Source organism: Chiloscyllium plagiosum, unplaced genomic scaffold (genome assembly GCF_037043375.1).
Source record: "Chiloscyllium plagiosum isolate Xiang-an unplaced genomic scaffold, Cpla_swu_hap1 HiC_scaffold_8, whole genome shotgun sequence".
Taxonomy (NCBI): domain Eukaryota; kingdom Metazoa; phylum Chordata; class Chondrichthyes; order Orectolobiformes; family Hemiscylliidae; genus Chiloscyllium; species Chiloscyllium plagiosum.
The window spans coordinates 40,408,864-40,415,627 of NW_028270146.1; positions in this window are offsets into that span (position 1 = coordinate 40,408,864).

Below are 6,764 nucleotides of genomic sequence, written 5' to 3' on the forward strand. Positions count from 1 at the left end.
CAGTCACTGACAAGACATTTGGCCATTCCAACTTCTTTCATTCTTGGGATATCTGAAGAGGCCGCTCATCTCTCAGATGGATGCACCATCATCAGATTCAACAGCAACAATGGCACTAGACATTTTAAGAGTGCAAGTGCATATATGCTTGCACAACTGTAAGAAACTTGTCAATAATGTGCCACCCATACCACCTATATGTTCTCAGTAAGTTTTTTTTTTACTTTTCCTTTGACTTTATGTAAGCATTGTCAAGACACCAGCATCTTGGCAAGGAGCCTATTGAGTAGTTGTTGGCCTGGAAATCTTAGCAGTTGGTACCATGGCCATTGGCTGTAAGGGTCGAGTCCTGTGGAGAGTATCCTGCCCAGATGCAGTCTTGTTCTCCTTAGCGAAACCTTCAGCAGGCTTTGGCATCACAGGCAGAGGGCAAGTGGAGTGGCAAGACACTTAGAAGTGTCATGAGAGGAAGCTTCAGAGGATCCTGTGATCTGGCTCCCCTCCCGCTGGTACCTGCTGGCACTACCCTGTCTCCCTGAGAAGAAGGCAATCTGGGGTGAGGTGAAAATCCCTGTCCTCCTCTCATTTTCCTATTGATGCTGAGCCTCTATGGTTATATCGGTAGAGTGCAAGTCTATGTGCACATGCAGCAGATTCTGGATCTAGGTTTCCATGACAGTAGCTGAGGCAGCTAGACACATGTGCTGCAACCAGCACAGTACTGATAATATTGTGCAGATGTACATTTTGATGCAGTGTATTGAATGACTCTGATAAATATGCCTTCTGTTTGTGTGCTTGCTTATGCATTTTGACAATATCATTAATGACTGAAATCATGGGATCATCTTCTTCCTGGAGCTGAGGAGGAGCCAGCAGTCTTTGAATGCCAGAGACTTGCCAGTGTTGTGCTAACTAGATTGTGTTCCTGGGTAGAGTACATATCGAGGTGAAAGTCTCTGAGCTGGTAGAGGGTGCAGGTGAAAGCCTTGTGAATGCAGTCTGACGGTTGAGTGGCATCACAGAGGGAGAAGTGGAGCTGAACAGCACTCAACTCATTGATATTGAGGTTTGCTGGGTGCTGTTGGTTCCTGCATACGAGAAGAGAATTAGCTGTGTAAGAGAGATAAAAGCTTGTGCAGTTTAAAAATTAGTTAGTGAAGGTAGTAATGAGCTTCCCAGCACAGCATAATGAACTGTAACGGGCTAGTTGCTAATGGAATCCCCACATGAGCAGTCATTTTCTTCTCTGGCCATAACCATCACCGTCTTCGCCTCACATGGCATGATGAACCCAATGTCCGGCACATTTTCCAGCAGCCTTTATCCCCTTGGCCCCATTGGGAGACATTTACTTTTATGATGAGAATAAAAGCTTTCCTCAGTTTGTCCTGGGATTGTAGTTTGTATTTAGCTTTAAATGTCTGAACAGAGTGTGTAAGACTGGTTAACCTGTACATGATACATCACTGTATACAACCAATTGTTGCCAGCTTTCCAATATTTTTTGAATGGCATCTTTTATTAACTTATCTTCTAATTTGTTTGTAGCCACTAAAATTTCTCAGTCTTAAGGACTTCTACTGCACATGGTATTCCCAGCCTATTCTTTAGTCCTTTTTCTTGTCAAGTTATGACCTTTATTTATTTTACTCTGGAATACTCTACAATAGCTCCCCCTCCTATGATCAGAACTCATGTAAAGAATCCAGGTAGAATTTTAACCAATTCACACCACATCATGCGGACATGCATCCACCATCCAATTCAATGCAATTATGAGTTTACAACTGAAGCATTCCTTCCTGTGCCGAGGTATTTAGTAACAATTGAAATTCTGCTGCCTGATCGGTGTCACCAGTATCATACTTAAAATTCTGTCCTGCGTCTAAATTCAAACACCTTGTTATTCCCATTAGGCTAATTTGTTGCATAATGGTGTTTTGAGTTGCATCTAAAGTATCAATTTCCCTTCCCTCTGCATTCCTGGGGTTCATCTTTCAGTCACAGTTCTCCAGTTCCCACTGTCAATTATAATTGGCAGAGGTATCTCCATCTGCACTCCTTTTAATTATGTTTCTCCTTCGCATTGGCACTTCCTGCCTGTGTTGCCATTAAAATTGAATTCTTCATTCTTTCTGTTAAAGCCTATGTCCCACTCAAGTGATGAATGCCCTGGGGAATTAATGTTCTTCTAGGAAGTATCTTAAAGATTCTGACGTCTGTCCTAAAAGTCTGCCTCTTCCTGAAAATGCAGTTCTTACTGATATTAGAAATCTAATCCTGTTTGATACTTTAGCACTATCCAGCAAATTAAAGGGAAACATGGAATAGAAAATTTCAAATAGAGATTTCATAATTTCCACATTATAGATAGAGTTCTAAGGATGTACAACATGAAAATAGATCCTTCGGTCCAACTTGTCATGTCAACCAGCTATCCTAAATTAATCTAGTCCCATTTGCAACCATTTAGCCTACATCTCTCTAAATCCTCCCTATTCATGTACCTGCCCACATGCCTTTAAGATGTTGTAAATGTATCAGCCTCACCACTTCCCCTCACAGCTTGTTCCATACACTCACCACTCTCTGTGTGAAAATATTGCCCCTTAGATCCTTTTTAAATCTTTCCCCTCTCGCCTTAAACCTATGTTGTCAAGTTTTGAACTCCCCCACCGCAGGGAAAAGACATTGGCTATTCACCCTATCCATGCCCCTCTTGATTTTATAAGCCTCCATAAGATCACCACTAAGTCTCCGACTCTCCAGGGAAAATAGGCCCAGCCTATTCAGCCACTTTCTATAGGACAAACCCTCCAACCTGGCAACATTATGTATCCTTCTATAGAATATCCATCCTACATTCTCAATTTTTCAAAATCTGGCCATTGCTCATGCATGTTTAGTAGATCTTCTTTCTTGTATGTTTTATAGGCATATGTACTATACCTCCCAGGTATGTTTTGGGTGGAGGGGTATGTAACACAAGGAGGTTAACCAGCTTACAACCTTCCTATGTATCCCTAAACTCATCCACATATTAAAGAGGATGGATGTGAGCCAAAATCATCAACCACAATTAAAGGTCAATTGAGTTTGTTAAAGTTCAGTTGACCCCAATATTATGCTGCCCACACCGTAATGCAATTAGCATGGGCAGGTTAGTGTAAGTTGTCAATCTGTTTCTTTTTCAAACTTTAAAATAGCAGGAAAAAATTAGGGCATATTATCTCTGGAGGCACCTAGTCCAACGACCATACTTAAAATCTATGAAGAATCAAGCCAGATGAATCTCGGGAGGTAATCAAAATTGAGCTTTATTAAAAACTCACTGAGCAAGTCATATAAACTTTATTAAAAGTATAAAATTCATTTTGAATTCCACATGCACACATAATCAGCATATAAGTAAAAAGAACAAGGTACATGGATAGGAAAAGTTGGGTGGAGAAAACAATTAATTTTTTCAAGTGGAGGAATTATACATTTTAATATTGGTTTTAAACTTGCAGTTTGGGATGGGTTGTTGTGATAGGAGTTGGTGTGGCGATTGCAGCAGAATTACTGTTGTTCTTCTGTATGGAGTTGTCTTATGGAGTTGGGTTCACTGTTGATTTTTCTCTCAGGGAAAGATCACCTTTGCAGAGTTAAGAACACCATCTCCAGAGAGAGAGAGAGAGAGTCCATCTTTCTCATATTACTGTATATTACTCCCCTTTTGTAGTCGACACAACAAGTTTATAATCATAGCTTCTCATGGCAGAAAGGGTTTTGATGTGTCAATGCCAATTGTTGGCTGACATTGGGGAAATCTATTTTTAACAAAGAGTTTCAATAGTCTATTGACAGCCTTTGCTGTTATCCCTTGAGACACATATGGGGATTTGATATAGATAAGGGGATTTCAATCCTCCTCTTTACATAATGAGTTTCAGATTGAAGTCTTTATTCTGGCAATGCCTATAATTGAGAAAGTTCATCCCCAGAGACATTTGAAGGTCTCATTATGAGCAGTACATTCCAAATGATGAATATGAACATCCAGGTAATTAATTATTCTCGGATAGGCAGTTTCACATTATTTAGACAGTCCTTTGAATATTTCTGTGAACTTGGCTCCTTTCAGATAAGATGCCTTTGGCAGTAATTTTTAAAGTGCCCTAGCTCTTATTTAATTGTATTTTCTGAAACCAAAGTCCAAGGTTTTTAGGTTAGTCAATGAAATTTAAAGATAAATTGCTCATATTTTATACCATCATGACATTCTTAAAAAAAACTTAAGACCTCAACTGTCTGTAAATGTACTGAATTCTCTGTTCATTTCTCAGCTTTCCTTATCCAACTCTGGGATCAAGTCTAACTTATCCATTTGTCTTTCAATGCCTTTGAGTCATACAGCACAGAAACAGAACCTTTGGTCCAACGTGTCCTTGCCGACCAAGTTTCTCAATTAAACAAGTCTCACATACCTGAATTTAGCCCATATCCCTCTACACCTTTCCTATTCATGTACCTGTCCAAATATTTTTTAAATGTTGTAACGGTACCTGCATCTACCACTTCCTCTGGCAGTTCATTCCACATATGAACCACCCTCTGTGTGAAAAGGTTGCCCCTCAGGTCCCTTTTAAATCTTTCTCCTCTCACCTTAAATTTTATGTCATCTAGTTTTGAACTCACCCACCCTAGGGAAAAGACCTTTGCTGTTCATCTTATGATTCCATAAACGTCAATAAGATCTCATCTCAATCTCCTTTGCTCCAGTGAAAAAAAGTCCCAGCCAATCCAGCCTGTCCTTTTAACTCAAAGCCTCCAGTCCTGGCAACTTCCTGGTAAATCTTTTCTGAACCCTCTCCAATTTAATAATATCCTTCCAATAGCAAGATGATCAGAACTGAATAAAGTACTCCAAAGGTGTCCTCACCAAAATCTTGTATAACCTCAACATGACATACTAACATATATACTTAAGGACAAAAACAGAAATTGCTGGAAAAGCTCAGCAGGTCTGGCAGTATCTGTGGGGAGAAGCCAGAGAAGCCTGTGTTGGGAAACCCTTCCTTAGAACTGTCCACAGAAGCTGCCAGACCTGCTGATTTGGAGGTCACCTGATGAAGGAGCAGTGCTCTGAAAGCTTCCAATTAAACCTGTTGGACTATAACCTGGTGATTTTTAACTTTGTAGACCTGCTGAGCAATTCCTGTTTTTGGTTCAGATTTATAACACCTGCAGTTCTTTCGGTTCCTATACTCACTGAAAAGCATGCTAAAAGCCTTCTCAGCCACCCTGTCATTCTGTGATGCAACTTCCAAAGAGCTATTTACCTCAACGTCTAGGTCTCTCTGTTCGAAAACACTTCCCAGGGCCCTAACATTAACTGTATAACCTGCCCTTGGATTAATGAAATACCTCATATTAATCCAAATTAAACTCCAACTGCCACTCCTCAGACTATTGACCCAACTGACCAAAATCCCTTTGTAATCTAAGATGACCTTCCTCACTGTCTATTATACCACTAATTTTGACGTCATCTGCAAACTTACTAACCATGCCTCCTAAATTCTCATCCAAAGACAAAAAAAAGTGAACCTAACACTGACACTTGTGGAATACCACTGGTCGCAGGCCTCCAATCACCATTGAAAAACCACCATTGAACACCTACCTGTGTCTCCCACCATCAAGCTAAGTTTGTATCCAATTGACAAGCTCACCCTGATCTTATGTGATCTAACTTTAGTAATCAGACTACTATGTGGAACCTTGTCAAAGACTTTACTACAATAAATGTAGACAACATCTACAGCTCTGTCCTCATCCATCTTTTTGGTTATGTCCTCAAAAAACTCAATCAAGTTTGTGAGACACAATTTCCCACTCACAAAGCCATGCTGACTATCCCTAATAATTCCTTGCCTCTTCAAATACATGTAAATCCTATCTCTCAGAATTCCCTCCAACAATGTACTCACCTCTGATGTCAGACTCACCGGTCTACAGTTCCCAGAATTCTCCTTACAGCCTTTCTTAAGTAAAGGCACAACATTAGCCACCCTCCAGTACTCATAAGTAGCTGTCAATGATAAATATCTCTGCTTGGGGCCCTGCAATTTCTTCAATAGCTTCCCACAATATTCCAGAATACACTTGATTTGGGTCCTGGAGATTTATCCACTTTTGTGTTTTATTTAGGATCTACAGCATTCATGGCAAGTGGTTTCACTGATTGGGCCTGCAGGGTGGGGGTGTCCAAAACTAGCGGGTATAGATTTAAGGAGAGGGGGAAAAATTTAAAAGGGATTTAAGGGTAACTTTTTCACACAAAGGGTGGTGCGTGTATGGAGTGAATTGCCAGAGGAAGTGGTGGAAGCTGGTACAATTACAACATTTAACAGGCATCTGGATGGGTATATGAATAAGAAGGGTTTAAAAGGGCATGGGCCAAATGCTGGCAGGTGGGACTAGATCACTTTAGGATATCTGGTCACGTAGAGCAGTTGGACTGAACAGTCTGTTTCCATGAAGTACAGTTCAATGACTCTATGACTCTAGCCTATCTGCACTAATGTAAATGTGCAGAACTTTGGATTTGTAAGCTGTCAATGTTGCTGTCTTAGAATATCAAGACTGCAGTAACTAGAAATCATCTAAGAAGTGCAGTCCATCAGAGAATTATACAACAAAAACTAATTGCCAGTGAAACTCAGCAGTTCTGGCATAACCTGTAGAAAGAAAACAGAATTAACATCTTAAATCCA